The sequence below is a fragment of the Callithrix jacchus genome, chromosome 4 (genome assembly GCF_049354715.1).
Source record: "Callithrix jacchus isolate 240 chromosome 4, calJac240_pri, whole genome shotgun sequence".
NCBI lineage: Eukaryota > Metazoa > Chordata > Mammalia > Primates > Cebidae > Callithrix > Callithrix jacchus.
In genome coordinates, this window is record NC_133505.1 from 139,677,538 (window position 1) to 139,701,068 (window position 23,531).

Below are 23,531 nucleotides of genomic sequence, written 5' to 3' on the forward strand. Positions count from 1 at the left end.
TTTTAGTTTTACCAGTGGGACCACAGTGGGTATCAGATTTTCTAAAGAACTTCATCCAGAAAGCTTCACTCCTGAGAATTGAGTAGAAAAGGTGTAATAGGCATAGAAAGGCTTGACAGTGAAATACAAAGTGGATAGAAAAACTAGACATGTCATTAGAAATTACAGGAAGGACATGGCAAGGAGGACGATGACTGAAATTGGGCATATAGCTTGTCAGTTACAGAACAAGCATCTGCCAGGTACTACAAGGTACAGGAAACTGCCTTAAACACTAATGAAACCTATCAAGAAATCAATTTCCCCGTAACTTATTGAGGAATGAGGAAATTGACCTATTGATAGGTTTCATTAATATTTAAGGTAATTCTACCTATTTAGGAAATTATAGGCTGTCATCTAGTCTCCTGTGTGTGTGTCTGTATATGTATTTATCTGCTTGTGTATGTGTGTGTATGTCTCCATGGGGAAATTGATTTCTTGATAGTAGTGTCACATCAGTGTTCTTTTTTTAGCTGTTGTTATGGGGACAGATGCAAAGATTAATTATTAAGGATAGGAAGGTAATATATAAGCCAAGTCTGTCATTGTCAGGCACTGCTTGGTTAAAGGTAGTCAAAAGGAGTCAGACTTGGAGGGACTCCAAGAACCCAAACCCAGAACCCAAATAGCCATGAGGATTAGTCAGATGGTGAAGGAACAGACTGAATGCCATATTCTGAGGTGTTGTCTGATCCAGCAGAGTTGAGACAGTAACAGCTCTGACATCAGCCAGTTCAGGTAAGTCAGCATCCAGGTGTCCCAACCTGAAGGTGAGTCAAAGGCAGTCAGGCTCAGGATTAGTGTCAGCAGTTTGGGGACCTTAACTAAGCAAAGGTGTTCAAATTCAGAAGTGTTTTTCAAAGGATAGATGCTGGGCAGAGCTGGGAAGACTGTTGAGCAAGAGATTCAGGCACAGAAAACTGAGCCAAAACTCAAATATCAGAACCAGGACAAAAGGGCAGGACTGAACTAGTTTCTTGATGCTAAGTACCTGAAAAATGACTTCTTTCTGATTAAATACTAGTCATATCAGCAAGGCAAAGTTTTAATTTAATTTTGTTTGTTGTTTATTTACATATCAATATGTAATGGGTGGCAAATGCTATTTAAAGATCTGTAATCTTTAAATTAGAAACAATAATTTTACATTTATAATTCCACATTCAATATTATTTTATTTTTTGGAATATAGTACACAGGTTCTGGGAATAAATTTATGCTGTCTTTATAAAGCAAATTGAGGAGAGTCTCATCTTTCTTTATGGTCTCACATAGTTAAGCAACATTGGAATAATTTGAAAAATTTGGCCCCCCCTTTTGAGTGGCAGACCACCTTTCTTAATGTTTTGTGTTTATTGTATTTATCGCTCATTTATGTGATATTTTAAGAACTTCACAGAATCTCCTCTTATGTAGAAGACATAAATTGGAAAGTTGGTGCCATGGTTTTTTCAGAGGAATTTAAAAATTCCCTCCGAAATTTTTGTGTTGGAAACTTAATTCCTAATGCAGCAGTGTTGGGAGGTGTGGCCTTTCATGAGGCATTTAGGTCATAAGGGCTGAATGAATTAATGCAATTATATAAAGGGCTTGTGGGCGTGGACTCAGTCTCTTTTTGTTCTTCCATGTGAGAATACAGTGTTCATCTCTCTTGCCCTTCCACCTTCTGCCATGCGAGAATGCAGCAAGAAGTTCCTCACCAGATGCCATTGTTTTGATCTTGGGTTTTCCAGCCTCTAGAACTGTAAAGAAATATATTTCAATTATTTATAAATTACCTATAAATAGCCTATGGTATTCTGTTATAGCAGCACAAACACTTAAGGCAATTGGAAATTGGACAAAGTTGAAGACTCTTAAGAAAAGAGTGATAGAGTCAAGGCTAGAACAGCATCGTGAGGAGGGCTGTTCTATAAATACTTTTGGGCTTTTCAAAGATATGTTGCTTCAAGTGCAAATAACCTGTTTTTATTCTGATTTTGGCCTAAGCTCTTTTCATCTAAATTATATGATAAATATAATTTATTCATATTTATGTAAATAATATGACATGGTTTTTGAGTAACAAAATATTTTCAGTCCTAGAAAAACAAGGTTTTGGTAACCACAGTGAACCTGGCAATAAGTACAGCTTAGAGCCACTAAAAGAAGCTGTGAAGTTCTACTTTTAAAATGGTTTGTAAACCATGTGTCTTTCTTCTAACGGGATGATGTTTGTGAACTCTATGCATGTGAAAACAGAAAAACAATAAATTTACTTTCACTGAAGATCTTCTAACCATGATTCCTTTCTATTTTTTGCACATACATACACAGAAATGTTCTGTTTAGAACCAAAAAGAAATATATATATATATATATATGCATTTTAACACATAACATTTTATTTCTTTTAAAAATATGATTTAATATATGAAAATTCTTAAATGCCTGCTTTGTTCTATATTGTTTATTTTAAAATATTATCTACTTAGGCTCCTGAACTGAATATAAAAAATATATACCTATATATAAATAATGTTTACTTTGGTTTAATATAGGTAGGATGATATAACCCCAACATTATTTGAAGAGAGTCTAGATTTATTAAAGCAAACTGTTATAATGTAAAATGTATTACATTTTAAGTTTGCTTTTTCTTGATAAAAAATTTAAAGCATACCTTAATTAAACAAAATGAAAATATTCTCAATATAAATAACGAGTTAATGGAGGAAATAAAGATGGCTTTCAAATTTCCTTTATGTTTCTTACTTGAAAGTTACCAATCATATTTTGCATATTATAAGATTTTGTGCGTGGGAAAAGGCGGAAAGCGATAATCTTGGGGGCATGTGGCTCAGGCCGAATTTGCTAGTACAGCCAAGTCAGGCACACCATAAAGCAAATCATTTGTTTGGTGCTTTAAGGCAGTTTCAGTTTAAGAAGGGGTTGTATATATTCCTTGCTTTGTCTTTATGTTGCTCATATTGTAAAATTTGGGTTATGATTTTCTTGAGGAAGCCAGAAAATTGGAATACACAATTTAAATGCATTTTCTAATCAAGACACATAAACAGATTTTTGTATATATGCTTTTTACTTTTTTTGAGAAACAAAAGACTGAAGCACTTAACAACATAGGTATGTCTACTTCCATCCTTTGACCATAAAAACATATACATAATTTAAAAATTGTACACATTTTTTCCATGTATACATATTTTATTAATAATACTCTACTCAAACAAACTTTTTTTTTTAACCAGTCAGAAAATATTTTTTAAATGCACTTCTTTTGGGCTAGAACAGTGTTTTGCCTTTGGAATTTGTCCTCTAATTCATTTATTACTTGCCAAAGGGGAAATGGTGAGCCTTTGTATGTGTTATCTGGATTAATATATACTATGTGCTAAAATGTGATCCTTTAAGTTTCAAAGATAGCTTTAGCTCAATTTTAATTCTGCTAAAATCTACATGACATAAAGGTATGCCCTTTCTATACCTTTTTTATATACCATAATTGAAAAACAATTATTAAAAAAACAATTGAAAATGTAGTTGAAAAACAATTATACTATTCTTCATTAGAAGAATTTGTTGATTGTCTTCTCCATCAATCATTGCCCCATTTCTCCTTCCTGGGAATGTCCTGATTTTTATTTATGTGTTCATATCTCTTCTGGGCAGCCCATTAGCTTCTAAAGAAGCTTATGTCTAAAAAACAGTAATCCCATTACCCTTGCCACAGGGACAGGTTCAGAAACAGTGCTAAATCAATGCAGCCACAGCAATTATTTTATATGTGATATATGATTGAATCTGACATGAAGAAAGATGGCTAGGCTCTTCTGAGAGAGGGCTCTCTTCTCCTGTAAATACCTTATGGTGTGCCAATGTGAGGCCTAGCACTGCTATCACCATTTATACCAATTTGAGGATGCACCCACATAGGCAAGGGCAGGTAAAGGCATAGCAGAGAAATGGAGATGCAGCCACTGAATTGAGCCAATCCCAGAGTCTGCCATATCTCTGAAATTTATGATGTAAATTTTTTATTTACTTTACATGTTCTCATTAAAAACATTCTAAACTCATAGATTCAAAAACCACATATTTCAGATTTTTAGCATAGTTTTTTCCCTGAGTAATTTATCTTCAGGAAGGGTAATTCATTGTGTCAAATTAAATATGATATATTTTAAAACATTTTTAAATGTCTATGTAAATAGGTGTATACGCTACAAAAAATTGTTAGTCAGACCATATGTTTTGATTTGGGGTTTGAAAAGCATCACCTCCATTTTTGGAGGTCATGCCTATTAACATGGTTTTCTCAATGTTTGGCAAGATACTGGAAGCACATTTTCAGTACCTCCTTAAAACATTTTTCCTTCGGTTTATAGTTTATGGTATCATTGCTATAAATGAAGCAGTTACTTATGTTATGCTCTCTTAATATTCTTCCATTTGGAGTTACCTAATATTAACTACCATTTAATACTGAACAATAGTACAGCTTTTTAAAACCCACATTTAACTGAACCATTTCATTCATCCAACATTGAATTATTATTTTTAGTAGAGTACCCAGCCTGTGCCAGCACAGGGTTAGCCATTGGTATTAACTGTGTGACAGATAAAAGTCCTGCACTCTAAGGGTTTATTGACTTGTGGTTTAGACAGAAAAGGAAATGAACAGTTAATTCAAAGTGATAAGAATATTATGGGGCTAAGTATAGAGTCTTATGAAAACACACGGTGGGTGGTATGTAATCCAGACTTGGGTATTTAGAGAAGGAGACCCAAAAAAGTAACATCTAAGCTGAGACTGAAAGGCCAAATAGGAAATAGCTGTAAACTGTGTGAAGTTCTGAGAGGAAGAGGGAAGGCATAGAAGTGGCATTCTCTGTGGGGGAACAGTGCAGAGACGCAGAAAGAGAAGAGAATATCGTACATTCTGGACAGAAGTAATTCGAGATGCTGGCTCACAGAGCATCTTCATGTCATCAGAAGCCCAATTAGGAAGGCTCTGGAGTCCTGCTAATGAATTTGAACTTTATGCTGAGAACATTGGAAAACTTTGGAAGGAAGAAACTTTTAAGCAGTGAATAAGAGGATATCTTTACCTTTACTGTAATCATTCCAAAGAGATCAAGATTAGCACCTGGGAGACCAGTAAGAAAGCCTAGGCAGTCATTTGAGCAAGAAATGATAGTCGCTTGCTTTCTTTCAATAAAAATAATTAATAGCATTTAGCAATTAATTGGGTGTTGTGGAGAATTGGGGTGTTAATACATTATTTAGTAGGTGTCAGATCTCACAGGACTTTCTCTCATAGAACTCCTTTTGGCTTGAATAGTTTTAGTCATAAGTTATTCAAGATATCTATGTCCTGGGCAAGAGAGCACAGACAGAACTGCCATATCAATGTAATAACCCAACTCCATGTTCAGCGTAATTCAAAAAGAACCTTTGTGCTTGAGCAAAGAAGGACTGAGTAGAACACACGCATGAACGTGTAAAATTCTCATCCCTGAGGGATTTTAATGATCACAGTCTCATCAGTGTTGTGAGTTCGGAGGACAGGAGTAACACTTGGCACAAATTCACCATGGATTAGTAGCTATGTATGTGGTTTTGAACTTCAGAATAGCAGTGAGGTCATCATCGTTGGGAAATTTTAAAGCAGTAGAAAATGGGAAATCATGCATTTCAAGTTATAATTAAAGACATTTGAATTAAGGTTGTTTGGGGGTACTTGTAATTTGAAGAAATGCCTAAGAGAAAAGGAGAAAACTAAAGACAGAAGGTACCAACTCAAAAGCAGTCTGCTAAAATGAACTAAGAGTCAACACAAAGGAAAAAGGAGAGGTCAACACATTCTCACACTGAATTTCAGTTACTTTTGTATCACAATATATTCTTTGTAGTACTTTGTTTTTTCTTCAGTTTGTTTTCTCTAAGTATGAAAAGGAAAGAAAGAAAAAAAATAGTTTCCTTCAAGCAGTATGTTCTGATCTCATACAATCTGTTTAGGAACTGTTAAAAACAATGCAAAATGAAACAAAACCACAACCACATCAACTTCTCCTATATTCACAATGTATAAACCATTTTCTTCTCAAGATAACAATTCTACACTTTACGTATCAATTCTCTACTTTTCTCTTCCTGAAAAAAAAAATCACAAAAGATGATTCCCTGTGAAAAAGTAGATGCTTGAGCCAAAATTAATTTTATTTAATTTAGTTTAGATTGGTTTAGTTTTAACTTTTTTACTGTAATGTGTAAACACATATATAGAACAGAAACAGAACAAAAATTCTTAGTTAAGTGATTTATTACAAAGTGAATGCCCTTGTAATCATGAAGTAAGAATAGCAAATTTCTAGAATCCAAAAAGCCCTTTGTGTACCTTAGTCATTATCCCTTACTTCCTCCTCTGCAAATTTTTGTTACTATCACTTTTATGATAATGACATTCATGTTTGTCTTTAAAGATACACTCTACTAGCATGCATCTTTTAACACTCTCTTTCAGTGACAGAGTTTTGAAGTTTACCTGAATGGAATCACAGAGTATGCAGTCTATTAGTCTGGGGTCTTTCATTTCACTTTATGTTGTGAGATTCATACACAATGTTGTTTTTAGTTGTTTCTCAAGTAATTCAGAAGGATTGTATGGATAGACCAGCACTTCTTTGTCTCTTCTACCCCGATGGACTTCTGAGTTATTTCTAGTTTTGAATTATTAGGTACAATGCTACTGTAACATTCTCACGCCTGTCTCTAGGAGTACATGCACTCATTGCCATTGGGTAGAAATTGTTGAATCAATAGGTTATGTGTAAGCTCAACATCAGGAAATAATGGCAAACAGTTTTCCAAGAAGTTATACCAATTTACAACTGAATCATCAGGTAATGAGAGTTTTATTTGTTTCACATCCTCAGTAATACTGTGGCTATCAGTTGTTTCCTTTTTAGTAGTTCTTGTGGATGAGTAGTTATTCATTTTGGTTTTATTTGCATTTTAATTTTTGCTAATTTTGTTAGTCCATTCTTGTACTGTTATAAAGAAATACCCGAGACTGAGTAATTTATAAAGAAAAGAGCCTTAATTGGTTCATAGTTCTGCAGGCTGTACAGGAAGCATAGCAACCTCTACTTCTGGAAAGGCCTCAGGAAGCTTACACTCATGGCAGAAGGCAAAGTGGGACGGAGGTTCTTCACATGGCCAGAGCAGGAGGAAGGAGGGGTGGTGCCACACACTTTTAAACAACCAGATCTCAACTAGGACTCACCATGGTGATGATGGCACCAAGGAGGAATGGTGTTAAACAATGGGAAACTGCACCCATGATCCAATTACCTCCCACCAGGCCCTACCTCCAAGATTGGGGATTACAATTCAACATAAATTTGGATGGGGACACAGATCCAAACCATATTACTAATGCAATTGAACCCTCTTCCAGATGTTATTGAATGCTTTGGATTTTTCTCTTCTTTGAAGTACCTATTCAAATCTCTTGCCAATTTTTTAATTGAGCTGCCTTTTTCTTATTTATCTTTAATTTTTTGTAGACTTGGTATGTGAGCCCTTTGTCAGATGCTTGTACTGCACATACCATTCCCAGCCTGTAGCTTGCCTCTTCACTCTCTTGAAACTGTCTTTTGGTAAAGAAATTTTTAGTTTCAATGTAGGCCATTTATCAATCTTTGCCTATAGGGTTAGTGAATTTTCTGTCTTTTGAAAGTTTTTTCTTACTATATGATCATGAAGATATTCTCTTGTAGTATTTTCTATGTTTGTTTTTATTTGCTTTTTACAATTAGATCTAAAAATCTACCTGGAATTATTTTCTATGTGTATCTAATGAAGTAGAGGAAGAACTTCCATTTTTAAAATATTGATAGCCAATGATCTCAGCACATTTTATTCCCCATTGCTCTATAGAGCTAACTTTTTCATAAATCAGTCATCTATATATGCATGTTTGTGTGGTTCTCATTCTAATCCACTTATCTAATTTATCCTTTTGCCAGTATCTCACTATTTCAGTTTTACATTATTGTAATTATATACAATCAATATTTGTTTTTATCAATATAATATTTGCCCTTTTCATTGCTCTCCATTTCTTCATGCATCCCAACCTTCCATCTGAACTTATTTCCCTTTAGTGCAAGTGCTTAGAAGAGGAATTCTCTTGATTTCTCTTTGTCTGAAAAATATTTACTTCTCCTTTATTCTTCAAGTATATTTTTGTTGGGTATTATATTGTACCTTAGCAGGTTTTTTCCTCAGACCTATAGATTTATTACTCCATTCCGTTGCTTTTATTTTTTGCCTGTTAAGAAGACAGCTGTCTGTGTACTTTTTGTGTCTTTGAAGATAATCTGTCTTATATTTCTTGCTGCTTTTAAGACTTCTATTCTATTTCTCTCTCTATATTTGGTAAGTTTGCACCTAGGTGTGATTTTTTAAGAAAAAAAGTTGCTTGGAGTTTGTAAGCATTCTTGAATCTGTAGTTTAATACCTTTTGTCAATTTTTAAACGTTCTCAATGGTGATCTCTTCAAATATTTCTTCTGCTCTCTTTTCTTCTATGTCTGTTGTTTTAAATAGTTACATATTAGAATTCTTAATGTTTCCTATAAATTTCCTATCACCTTTTCTATGTTCTCTTTCTCTTCTTCTCCCTCTATCTGTCTCCCTTTATCTTTCTTATTCTAGAAATTTTATTTTTCTGATTTTACAGCTACCAATAATTCTCTCTTTTGCTAGGTCAAATCTGTTATACCTATGCACTGATTTTTAATCTTGATAAATGTCGTTTAAATTCTACATTTTCCATTTGATTCTTTCTTTGTAACTTCCAGTTTCAATACTCAATTTTATCTTTTATTTCTTTAAACATAAAAAGCACAGTTATTTTATAGTCGGTGTCTTTTGTCTTCATTTTGTACACATTTCTGTTTCTTATTCTTATTTCTACTATTTTCCTTAGATGTGTTAGTTTCTTTTAGTGTGATTTATTATTTTTTGTTATATGCCATTAATTGATTTTGTAAAATTGTTTATAGAAATAATTTGAGGCTTCAAATGATGTTATCTTCCTTCAGGGAGGATTTACGTTTGCTTTTGTCAGACATCTGGGCAGAACTGGCAAGGTGGGATTTATTCAGTCCAGTTTCAAGCATTTCATGATGTAAAGCTAAGTTCTGGCAACTGTGAAGATCTCTTTCCTTCTAGTTCACCCTTAATTCCAAAGGTATAGTGAAGCAAAAGCAGAGAGAATTACCAGGACTTTACCATTTTGGCAGGCCCTGAACTCCAATTTCTGATCCCTGGTCCTGCTGGTTTGTCAAATGCATAGGTCAGCCCTACAGCTGCCCCATCCAGAATGAAGAAGTGTTCTCAGAGGGTAAGTAGCTTCAACTTTCAGGTGCATGTTCCCAGACTTCTATCCTCGTCCATTATCTGTCCCAATAATTCTTTAATATCTTAGTAGATTTCATTTCCTTTGAGAATATACTCAAAAGCATTTTGTCCAACTTTTTTTTTAAGTGGAAATGTTTGTTTGAATTACCTCTGTTTGGAGTAGAAGCTTAGAGAATGAGTTCATTTCTGTAAGCACGAACTCATTGTCTCATCTTCTTGAGTAAGAAAAACATATTAAAAGGTAAAATTATAAATATTTCATAATTTATTTCTTCTCAAGTAAGAAAAACATATTAAAAGATAAAATTATGAACATTTCATAATTTAACTCAGCTGGAGAAAAGTGGTATGGAAAATATTTTTAGGAGATCATGAAATATGAAGTTTTAAATTCTTATCTGATCACATTATTCACTTCTTTTCTTAGTTTAATTAAACTACTAGCAAAATATGACCAGAAACTTTACAAGGGAGCACTACTACTTGAATAAACAAGAGCTTAGAAAGTATGCTTTCAACTAGCTGTGAAGGGGGGAAAATGTTGGCTCTTAGCTAAAGTGCCTTTAGGATTTGTTTTATTTGTGAAATAAAATGGAAAAAGCATGATGGTAGATTATGTTTTTCTGACTACAAGTTCTAAGGCTTTAAAAGTTGTGGTTTCAAGAATATGAAAGAAAGAGAGTCATAGAGAATGTTTTATATTCTGCTTTTTTCAAAAATAATTTTTAAGTTTTTAAAAAACAATAGAGACAAGGTTTCGCCATGTTGTCCAGGCTGATCTCAAACTCCTGGGCTCAAGCAGTCCTCCCGTGCTGGCCTTCCAAAGTGCTAGGATTACAGGTGTGAGCCACCATGCCTGGCCAAGAATGTTTTATATTCTAGAGCCCCAGCAAAGCAGGAAAATTATAGTTGTCTAATGGCATTGTTCAGTATGTGATTTAAGCTTGAGATGATGTATGCTTGCACTTGAATAGCAAAATGACATGCATTTTTCTGTCTGGCTATGGACCAGCATTGCAAAATAAAAACGTAATTGCAACTATTTTGGAATTTGCTGATGAAATTATCAATTGTTTCTACTAGCACTGTGGTCAGCTCTTGGTTTTTATCTTGTGATATAATTTAATTTATCAAGGTATAAGTTATAAACACTAGACATTTTTTTTTTCCTCTAAAATAAAAACAGCAGAGAAAGAACTGTAGTTTCAGGAAAAGAGTGGAAAAACCATGAACTGGCAATCTTTCATGCCTCCTTATCTTGTAGCAATTGTAAGATTATTTGAAAATTCTACACTGAAGTGATTAAAATGATGAAAAGGAGCAATGCATAGCTAGCAGCAAACATGGCATGTTTTATATAAAGGAAAGTAGGCATCAATGTAGTTTGAGAGCAGCCGACTACAGGCTGCCAGGCTCTGTCCAAAATTATGTATTCAGTACTTCGGCTTTTGTCAGTATGGTAGACGAGATACTCTGAAGGATCCTCCTAGGGGAAAAAATGACTTCCCCATGAAACATTTTTATCATATTTCTGTACTTGCAGGCAATAAAGAAAAACTCTGAAGAAACTGTGACCCCCCCAACACAAAAACTTAAGCTGAAAATGCGACTATGAACACACTCAAAAATAACTTTGCTTTCAGGGAACATGCCTGTTTTTGTGCTACATTTGGGAAAATATGTCTTGGACCCTGAACAAAATGAGTGAAAATGAATCAAACTCTAGGATTATTAACCCAGGAACTCCCCAGGGAAGACAAAGTTGTCCATCGCCAGTAATACCTTCTTGTATATAATAGAAAAAAAACTAATTATTCCCCAAAGGTAATCATCCTCAATTTAAGCCATCGGTTTTCACGGACAAAGACAAATCATATCTAGGTCAGAATCAAAGATCATTAAGTGCACACAAAACCACTATAAGTGGGTTTCAGTAGTGTCACAATCAACTTGAGGCATTGGGATTATTAAATAATCAATATAAATTATCTAAGTAAAAATCTTTAAATAAATAAAAATAAATTTGACTAACTTTAGCAAAATTAACTTTCATGAGGTGACTGGTGCACCACTTTATATACTTTCAATTCTGCCCCTTATCCAGCCATCGATGCAGCGCCCAGTTCCACGTGCTATGTAAACAGCTTTGTGTGAATGCAGCTGCTAATACGTTTTCTCAAACCGTGTGGTTCTGATCTCTTGTTTTCTGCCTGGGAATTCTCTGACACCATAGCATGGGAACTTACTTGGTACTCGTGTATGCGTGTCCTGGGAGAATTCCTGCCCATGGTACCTCACTCTGACCAATGGAGATAATTTGAATATATTCACATTTGTCAACTTTTTAACAGTTTTGTTCCGTATCATTTCATAAATATTTTTTATATCTCAGGTTTGTGAGAATCTCCTCTTGCATTGTCTTCTAAAATTTAAAAATTTGTTTACCAAATTTGAGTCTTTAATCCATCAGGATTACTCTTTAATGAGAGGGTGGATGTGACCAACATACATTCAATCAAGATTTGATTGAATTGTATTTTTATATGGATGACCAACTGCCCTAACCCCCAAAGTGAGACTCAAGCTGGACAATTTATTCTGATTAGTTGATAAAATTATTTCTCTCAATTCCAATATCACAGCTTCATTATTTAGCTTTATAATATATCTCACCTCCATCCTTACTTTTTTTGTTGTGTCCTCAGTGTTTTGGCTCCTTGTGAGTCTTTTCCATTTTGTATAAGTTATAGAATTATTTATAAAATCACCAAAAAATTCTGCTTGTGTTTTAAAATTTGGTTGGGTTTTCAATGAAGTTTGGAAATTAGTTGAAAAGAAATTATATCCTTAATATTTTGTGTATTCCCACCTTAAACATGAGATTTTTTTTTAAGTAGTTAGGCTTCTTCAATTTTTCAGTTTCACTATTTTCTCCATACATATTCTGAGCATCTCTTGTTTGATTTTTATCTTTACATTTTTTCTTTTTGTTTCAACTGTAAATGTTATATTTTTATAGTTTATATTTAAAATATTGTTTTCTAGCAAATAATAATGCAATTTCCTGTGTATATGGATTTTGTACCTAGACATCTTGCTATAGTCTCTTATTATTTTAATATCTTATTAAAAATCTTTTTGTTTTCTAGGTAGACAACCATATCATATGCAAAAAAAATTTTTTTTGGATATTTAAAACATTGGACTTGGCCACAGAACTTATTTTGAACCATTGGGATGTTATTGAAGATGGTAGGAGTAGAGGCTTGAAGTATGGATGCACAATTGGGCTGGTCCTCTAAACTCCAGTCTTTGGCCACAAGTAGACCATGCCTTGAATAACCATTGGTTCAAGGAAGATGAAAGACATGAGTCACAGATCTAGCTTCAACCCATAGTTTGGAGCAATCTTAGCCAAACTCAGGCTATATCAGCCAAACCTCAGCAAAGTGAGAAATAAAAGTTCTTTGTAATATATCACAGATTCTGTGGTTGGTTGTAACAATAGCAGACTGATACAACATTGAACTCTTTGTCATGGGAGAGTGCTCCCATGCTGATAAATATATTTGACCACCATAAGCTACCTCCCTTTTTATTTTGCCCTTTAGTCCTACATCCTTGTAAAGCATTCTAGTATATAGTCTCCTGGTTTCTGCACTTACATTTTTACCAGATTTAGCATTTTTGGGGTGTATAAGTGACTTTTTTTCTCAAAGCAGGGACTATATTTCCCCATTTGGATTATGCTGAGATTTGATTTGAATGTTTGCCCAGAGGCAATAAATAGTAAAGGGGTGACTCTGGGGGAAGAGAAGCATCATTGTGCAAGGCACCTGATTCAGAAAAGGACTTTTCAGGAAAGGGAAGCCTGCTTTCCTCTAGCAGAGAGAAAAGACTTCTGACAGTCAATAGGTTCAGTGGACTCTGGGGCTTTAAGATTCTCAACGTTTCTACACAGATGTCCTCCTTCCAGATTTGAGTCCCATTCTTCTCCTGTTACAACCCTTACTTTGACAGTGGAGAATTTTTAAGGCCATGCATTAAGTTTCTTTTGTAGTTCTGCCAACTTTATCACTAAGAAATGAAGTATAAGAAGTCTGTGACATAAATTGTTTCTATGGATTAGGCCTTTACTATCTTTCTTACATTATATTACTAGTTTTCTCAATACATTCTAAAGTCAAGGTAAATATTATCCTTATGTTTAAAGAGAGAAAAATAAAGTTTACAGAGATAAAGTAACTTGCAGAAGATCTTAACCAGTAGGTAGCAGAGCCAAGATTTGAATAATTACGTCTGTTTGACTTCAAAGCCCATACAATGATATGTGGAATGACCATAGACATGAAAATGAATGAAAGACAGAAACAGTTTCTTACTTTACCAAGATTATTAAAAACCTAAAATAATTAAATGGAAATTAAAAAGAAAGCAGATACAGATGTTTGACGGGGGAAACATCATCATTAGAAACTGACAGGGTTTAAAGAGCCAGGTATTATGAGAGGTATAATACAAGTAGACAGGGGTAGTTAGTCACATAGTAGGAAAGAAATTAAGATTACTGAACACTTAGTAAGTTTCAGTCACTAACCAATGTGCTTATATATATATATATATTTAAACTTGACAATATTTTCTTGATCTAGGCATTGTCCAGGGCTAGTAGCTGAGGGAGTAGAGTTTGGGCTCAGCTCTGACTTCCATGCCTATGTTCTTTCTGCTAGACTTACATTCATCTAAGTGCAGTCTTTGGACCAGCACTGTCAGCATCACATAGCAGCAGGAACCTGGCAGTTGTTAGAAATGCAGAATTTTAGACACAACCCAGAACTTCTGATCAGAATCAATATTTTAACAACATTTTCAGGTGAGTCCAATGCACTTTAAACTCTGAGGAGTGCTACACCATTACATATAATTTCAGCACATGTGGACTTGGAGAACTTAAAAAGTTTAATAATGAATCCCCAGGAAATCTGTCTAATAGAAGCTTGGTGAACAGCAAGATATTTAAATCTCTCAATGGTCTTAAAACAAGGCCCAAATGGAACTAAATATTATGAAAATCTGGCTAATTCTGCCTCTAGTTCTTTATTCACACAGGCAAACCTTGAGTTATTTGAATAGGTTTTAGTGAAGGATATTTATGAAGAAACCTCCATGTCTTGAACATCATTCAGGGCAAGACTTCAGCAAATAAGACATGTTCCTTGTCATTAATGAGCTTTTAATATAAATGTAAAATATAAACTTAGATAAAACAAAAAAATATGAACAAACCAACAAGAAAGCACACAAGAAAGGATATAGAATAGAAGCAGATGACAGAGGTGTGTGTTTTGTAGAAGTTGCTGGAGGCCTCAGTTGGCAGAGCCACACGAGTTTACACCATAAGGCTTCCTGCAAAGTGATTCTATCAGAGTTTTGAAGGAAGAACTGTGGTTCTGTAGACAGCAAGTTCTAAGCCTTTCAGTAAGGGGAATTACCAAAAAATACTTGCTTGGAAATGAGGCCAAGAAAACCATGATTCGTATATAGAAGTGAAGGTATTTATCTAAAGAATAGAAGATGAATTGAGGCTATATTCAGCTAAGGGCCCGTGTTTGACTGGGTGTGTCAAGATTGAGAAGAGAAAGTAAGGGACAGCTGGGAAAGAAAGTAAAGGAAGAGGAGAATGTGGTATACACATGTACTAGTTGGGGAGAAAGAGTGAGGGAAAGAGACTAACTGATTTTAAGAAATGAACTGGCAACATACAGGAAGAATTCCTTCATTTTTGTGGAGCCACTTTACCCCCTTTTTTAAGGGCTTCCAAGTGATTGGATGAGGCTCAAGCAAATTATAGAGGGTAATGAGTTTTATTCAAAGCTCACTGATTTAAACGTTAATTACATCTGAAAAGATACCTATAAAACAACGTCAAGAATGGTATTTGACCAAACAACTGGGCGTCATAGCTTTGCCAAGTTGGCACATAAAATTAACCATCACAGCATATACAGAGGCACCGACATTTTCTAAGGTGTGTGTTCAAGTCTGCTGGAGTAGGGTGATTATGGTCAACATCACTGCCTCCATCAGCAGTGGAGAGTATGGCCAGTGAGGTTAAATTGATTGTTATTGTTATTCAAAAATATTTTCTAACTGTATTTTGACTATTAGGTTGATATTGATAGATATTCAATGTCAACATCACAGAAAATGATGTGACATGTGCATCTTATTCAGTAATATTAGAGTTATTTGTTCAGTCCTGAATGCTATGATTTAAACAAAGCAGAATTCATTCAGAGTAGAATGTCCAGAATAGGTTCCTAATCTTTGAAACCAAAAGATTTTGGAGGATGCAATATTTGGTTGTGCTGGACAACATAAAAGGGAGCTAAACTTATCCTATGTTGCTCCAGAGGACTGATCAGAACCAGTAAGTAGGAGGCACATAATGTCGGTACAACTTCTTAGCAAGCAGAACTTCATACAGACAGCCAACTATCTAGAGGAGCATTTGTGAAAGCAGTGAGTTGAATCTGGCATATACTCTCTCAGCGGTAACATGGAGGTGATTCCTGGGTGGTGATTCAGGTTGCAAAGATGACCATTCCTGTGTATTCTGCCTCTAAGATGCTGTGTTCTGAGGCAATGCCCTTGCTTAGTCATTCTGCTGCCTGTTCCCTGACTAAATAAATATTTGGGTATGAACTATGCAAAAAGAACTCAGAAAATGTTGGGAACATTTGTCAGCTCTTTTGATCCCTCTGTTTGCTTTTAGATCAGCAGTTAAGAAAGGGGGAGAGTGGTGGGCATAAGAGTAACCTTTATTTTCCTTATACTTCTCTGAATATTCCAAATTTTCTGCCATGAATGTGTATTAATGTTATTTTTAACAAGGCAAACTGAGTAGGGCCAAGTCTACGGTCTACTTTATGTTGACCACAAATGACCCTGTGTATAGACGTCTTTCCGGCCCTTAGAATAGTGAAGGGGTCTGGGAGAGAGCAGCTGGGAGAGAAGAGGAGCCAGAACTTTGCATAACCTCTTATTTTTTTAAAAAAGTCTCATCGTGGTTTTGACCAGTATTTTTTAGCATACGGCTATTCCAGGCCCCCTATTTTCTGGCAGATTCATAATACCAAAATTAAAATGCGACTTTTGCTTTCCTTTCTTAAGTTGGAGATGTCCAAAACTCAAATGTCCCAGGGAGTGTCAAGAGGGGTTAGGCCTAGAAGGTGGTGGGGACTCTCTTCAATGCTCCCTTTTCTGCGATATGACAAGAAGTCAAGACACTGGGGCAGGCCAAGACTATCAGACTCCAGAAGGCACAGTAGGGATATGGAGGTTAGCTGTAGAGAAAGCTTCTGAAGGAAAACAGATTTTGCATTTGCGTACCTTTATTCCAGACTCAAGAGATCCCCAAACAGCTATGGAAACACATTGGGAGGAAGGGACCAGACTACACCCTTTGGACAAGGACTTTATGTGTCTCCTTACTGCAGTTCACCTAAAGATGGGTAGAACGGCTCGTGGTTGGTTACTGTTCTCCTTTGAAAGAGACCCTCTTGAAGATACTGATTCCAGTGACACGAGACCTTGAGCACTAATTCTGGTAGAATTTACTGCTGGCTAAGTGTTCATATATCCTAAGAAAGATTTGCAGTGACAAATTGCATTGAGACTTGAGATAACTGTTAGGAATAGAATCCTGCAACTTTTCTTAAGGACAGTGGGTTTTACTTCTATACATTTCCCAGATGGTCAACTAAAAGTTGGCTGTGACTTTTCAAGCATCCTGACTTGATATCAAATGAGACTAAATAATAACCGGCCAGTATGCTTCATGTCAATCTCGCTCTTTTGATTCACCAGAAAAGCAAACAAACAAATCAAAAAAACAAATTTTATTTCACTTATTATTTATGGAGTATATGTAATAGCACACACTTAAGCTTTGAAAAGTGAGTCCAAGGTTTTTCTTAATTATGAAGATAAAGCATTAAAAGAATAAATCACATTGGAAAATTATATAACATTACCTGGATCAGAGACAGAGAAATTTCACTATTTTCCCTGCTGTAAGAATGACCTGAATGGCTTTCTTGCTGAAACTGAGACTTCTGTGCCAACCAGAGGATGAGCTTTAAGGGAGATCAAGGCAGAGCAGAAAGACGAGGTCATTGGGAGGTTCCCTCTGTCTTACTGCTTATGAGACTTGTGGCTAGAACCTGCTAAGTTGCCTGCTTTTGCCATATTATTACTTTTGTCGTCGAGTTTATTGTTGCTGGTCCTGATAAATATATATCTGCTTGACGAACAAAATTGTCGTGAGGATTAAGTTTTTATTAAGATATGTAAAGTACTTTAAACAGAGCTTGGCATATAATAAACGTTCAATAAACTATCATCGTTGCCTCAATCCAATTATCAGTGCCCCTCCCATGTGTATAACTTGCGGTTTTATTATCCCAGATGTTTGTCTTTTAATCTGGTGGGAAAGGGATCAAGAGGAGAAAACAGAAGAGAAAGGAAGGTAAGAATTAGCCCTCAAAGTAGGATTTTTTTTTTTTGTAAGAGTGTGATTACAAGAATGCTTGTAAAATGCATTATTAGTTGGTGTGTGAAGGAAACAGATTCAGGAACTTTTGAGCATCAGTGAATACCCTTACATACTTGTAGTATATTCTGTTTTTGCATAAATATAAACACAAATGAAAACCTAATAAATGCAGCAATAGAAAAGAGAAGACAACATTAATATTTCCTATCTGCTGCCTGGTTTGCTTTTGGTGTAGGTCCTAATATCTTTCATGTCTGCAAGGGTTTGCGCATTGTCCGTTTGCATGGCATTTCAGTCAACTCAGTTTACTGACATTAAATGTATTTTATTTAAATGCTTATTTTCCCTCCCTTTGACTTGGTATTCAAAACATCGGTTGTGCTTTTCACATAAATTTCTACTCACTTAACAGACTACGGGTGGCAGCTTGTGTCTGAAATATTGAATTTTACACATAGTTTAGTTAGACTATATTTTTTTTTTGTAAAAGGAGTAACTTCTGAAGAGCTAATATAAATACAGGGGTACCTGGCCAGGCACAGTGGTGGCTCAAACTTATAATCCTAGCACTTTGGAAGGCCAAGGCTGGTGGATCACTTGAGCCCAGGACTTTAAGACCAGCCTGGCCAATATGGCAAAACCCTGTTTCTGCAAAAAATACAAAAATTAGCCAGGCATGGTGGTGCACACCTATAGTCCCAGCTACTCAGGAGGCTCAGGTGGGAGGATCACTGGAGCCTGCAGTGGGCCGTGATTGTTCCATTGCACTGCAGCCTGGGTGACAGAGCAAGACTCTGTCTCAATTAAAAAAAAAAAATGAACAAATGAACAAATACAGGGAGATAATTGATATACTTATTTCCAATCCCCATAATTAGTTATTCATCTGAAACTGCATATATAGATCTTTGGCATTTCTATAAAACTCACCACTTTTGTTTTTAAATGAGGCTTTTCTTTTTTCTTTGAGTTTATTATTTTATTTTATTTTTATTTTTATTTATTTTTTTTTTTGAGACGGAGTTTCGCTCTTGTTACCCAGGCTGGAGTGCAATGGCGCGATCTCGGCTCACCACAACCTTTGCCTCCTGGGTTCAGGCAATTCTCTTGCCTCAGCCTCCTGAGTAGCTGGGATTACAGGCATGCACCACCATGCCCAGCTAATTTTTTGTATTTTTAGTAGAGATGGGGTTTCACCATGTTGACCAGAATGGTCTTGATCTCTTGACCTCGTGATCCACCCGCCTCGGCCTCCCAAAGTGCTGGGATTACAGGCTTGAGCCACCGCACCCGGCCTATTTGATTTTTTTGTTTTCTTTTCTTTTGACTCACTGCAGCCTTGACTTCCTGGACTCACGTGATCCTCCCACCTCAGCCGCCTGAGTAGCTGGAACCACAGCTGTTCACCATTATGCCCAAATACTTTTTTATGTTTGTAGGAGAGATGGGGTTTCATCCTGTTATCCAGTCTGGTCTCAAACTCCTGCGCTCAAGTGATTCTCCCATCTCAGCCTCCCAAAGTGCTGGGATTATAGGCATGAGCTGCTGCACCACACCTCTTATTTGATTTTTGAAAAGTTACTTAAGTACTCTATGTCTGTATTACCAAGTAACATAATAAATTAAAAAGTAACATAATAATAAATTAAAGGTAACCCTTTCTTTTTCTCTCTATTCCTCTTCCATCGCCCTGTCCTCCACCCTAGCTATCTAATAGTAAAAGGCTGTTATAGATATTGCCCAGGCACCTCCACACAGTATATACATGTATGCACAGTGGGTCTGTTTTTTACTGAAGAAGGATTATATTATATGTATTACATTAAAAGTACCTTTTTCACTTGACAATGAAAGGCAAAATGATTTCTGATCTAGTAGCTTGGGTGAAACGATTGCCTGGACCTCCCAAAGAACTGAGATTACAGGCATGAGTCACTGCTCAGTCACAGCAGTTATACTTCTAAAATTATGAAAGCTTAAAATTCTCACCAAGACTTTTGGGACAGTGCACAGTATGTTGCATTACATTAAGAAACAAAAAATATATATGTGTACACACATACCTTCATTTTTGTATAAGTTCATATATGTGTGTGTGTATCTTGTATATAGTGACAACCTAATATATTCCGGTGGATATCTGGGATGGAGATAAGGCCGATTGTGGGACTGTTGTAAAGTGGGTGGATAAATTTTTCACTATATAATTCATTTCAATGTTTAAATAGCTTTTAACTTTGTGTCCATTTTAAAAGCAGAATAGTATGAAAAAATATTTTAAGTGCTGTGTGCAGAAATGGTTTGTGTGGGACTTTTTAGTGCAAGATTATTAAACAGGCCATTTTGTACAGTTTTGCCCATCACCAACACATCAAAAATGTTCCCCCAGCTAAATAATTCTGCCTTACAGTAAGGAATCTGGTGCCCTAACAGGGAGAAAGAAGTGAGCAGAGAGTCCTGTTCCCAGAAGTAAAAGTAAAGGACAGAAATCCAATTACCATCCCATAGGGGTATAAGAATAATGAGATCTCTGTACATTTCTACATTTGCTGCTTTTTAAAAATTCTCTGCTTTCCCCCTTAGTCATAGGCAGCAAACTACATGAAACAGAAGAGATCTTGTCATTGCTAACACTCTGAGAAAGGAATGCTCAGAAGACCTTGCCTACTCTGTAGCAGGGATTGGATGAGAATGGTGATGGTGGAGAACACCCAAAGGGACAGTGCGTGGAACTAGAGAAAAGAAGAGCAAGTTGAGGTCCCATGGCTTGTTAAAGAGAAGAAAATACAGTCCTGGATTAGAGGAGTGGTCTTACGGTTTAGTAGTTTCATGCTTTCCCTCATGATGCCCTAGTGATAAATCTTTTTGCTTTAGATCTGTCAGACTTCTGCTCCTTGCCCTGCTCTTGTGGGTATTTCTATGACTATAATTGCTTTCTGCAGTGATCACTCTCTACTTCATATTCCTGCTCCATCAAGTTTTTCCTCCTCATGAAGCATTATAGACTAACCAGAGGCCCCCAGGGATCTCCAGACCACACTCGGGAGAAGCTCTGGCTCAAGTGATGCATGACTAGGAAATAAAATACAGTATATCAAATAGTTGTACTCACTTATCATATCTAAATGGTGACAGTTACATGGAAAAAATACAGAAAATCTAGTAATACAATATACTTACCTTAAATATTACATCATCTTTCAGGAAAGGCAGTCTCATTTTTGTCATGTATGGGATGTATCTTAGTTAAGTAAGTTCTTTGCCCTTGGGTTTTGAGCTGTGGTATGCCATAGTTGAAAAATGAAAGTGTAACAGGCATTTCACTGTACCTAAAAAGTGGGTAACACCTCTTCTTATACTTTGTGCGAGCAACTTCTGTACAGTTTTATTTCCTATTTGGTAGAGAAGAGGCATTTCCATAAAAGCCATAAAATCATTGAGTACAATTATTGTAGGTCATTTTATAAATAATATTCTTGTTTGTAGAGAGTCTGAATGTCCCAACATTTTGGTTTATAGTGTCTGCATTTGACTAGAATGTGAGTGGAATTAAGGGGTAAATTGGCCTTTTTTTCTATCAGTAGCAGCAATGAAACTTACACCTTACACGTTTAGTGAAAACGTATCAGATTTCTGCACTGCAACACGCAGATGCACCTATTGATTTCCAACAATGTCATTTATATCTGACAATATCCATGTGTGCATTTGGAGGAAGAAGCTATATGTGGATTTGTGAGTTCATAGTGAGAAAGAGAACTTTTCTTGTGTGGTAGATAAACAACATAAATATCCTAAATCTTGTTAATAGGCTGCTATGGACGGAATTGTGCCCTCCTTCAGATTCACATGTTGAAGCCCTAACCCTCAGTGTGACTATATTTGGAGATAGGGCCCATAAGGAGGTAATTAAGTTTAAATGAAGTCGTGAGGGTGGAACCCTGATAATAAGATTAATGTCCTTATCTCCCCCACCCCCTGCCCCACCCTGTGCACTGTGGAAAGGCCACGTGACAACGTTGCCAGAAATTTCCTACAAGCCAGTAAAAAAGCCTTACCAGGCCTTGATCTGGTACTTCTGGCCTCCTGAACGGTGAGAAAATAAATTTCTGTTGTTTAAGCCAAGCAGTATGGTATTTTGTTATGGCAACCCTAACATGAATGTGTGGGCCAATTAAATATTCTGGAAAATAACAGAGTCCTATGTAGAAATTAACTTTAGAAACACCCTAAGATATTGTACATTTTGAAACATTTTGCCAGCATGAAATATTTTCACTATTTAATTTTTATTTCAAAATTTGCCATCTTAAAAGTTCAAAATGTTTTAATATGGTACCTTCTAGATAATCTGCTCATAAGAACTAGTAAATTTATTATATAATTCCTCAAATCTCTAAGCTTTTTATTGGGAAGGAAAGATTACTGGAGAACTAACCTTTTGGAGGAATGCAAAGGATCAGAGTTGAATCTAGTATAGAAGATTTTTAGCAATGCTTTGGCTGTATCTCCATGGAGGAACCAAACTAAAGAGCTGTACATCATCTTTTCTCATCTTTGAGAGCTGAGTGTAAGGAGATGAGTCATCGAGAGCTCTAAGAACAAATGTAGCCATTCCAAATTCTTGACTGCATGATTTATTTTTCAGACCTCTAGTGATGCTCTTCAATCTTAGCGTAATCGGTATAGTTTTATCTCTTAGCTATCTTTTCCCTGCAGATTTCTTAAGTGTGGTAGGACATCTGTCTCTGTTTCCATCTCAACCTCTACATTTATACCTGCCTCTAGATCTGTATCATGTGAGACTGTTCCTGAAATACATTTTCCTGAGGGATGCTCCTGTCTAGCTTTTAAACATGCCATCAGCCCTCTCCATCTATGCCTCACTAAATCTGTTTTCTACCTGAGCTATAGTAAATTGAAATCCTGAAATTAAAGTGCAGGTAGGTGACTTGCCACATATTTCAAAAAGCATGACAAAATCGAAAGAAATCAATGGCGGAATAAAGAAGCATGATCAATTTTGTCTCAAAGTATTCTTTCACAGCTGAACCACTTGCTGAAGGGACAGTTGTTTGTTTCTGAGACCCCTCATAGGTTTTAAGCATTTGCTCTATTTTCCAGTTTAGGTTTATGCGAATGTATTGCTGATTTGAAATGCAAGAATGTCTCAAGCTCGATACAGCAAAGGTCTGGAATCCTTCTCTTCTTTGAGGGAAGTGGAGGACCCCTCATGCACTGGCTGTGGCCAATCAAGTTTTGCTTGATGCCAAAAAATTAAACACAGTAAGGCCAGACCCTGTCAGCAATGAGTTGATTGCTTTAAATAAGGGAGATTTCCTGAATGTTTAAATTGAAACTTCGACTTTGATTAAAGCAAAGAGAAGTACCAGGATGGCTTCCTAACTATGTAGTTCCTAAAATTCCTGTGAGGTCTGGAGATGACAAATTCAATTCTGATGTGCTGTGTTTTACACTCTGCAGGCTGTAGTAAAAGGGAAAAC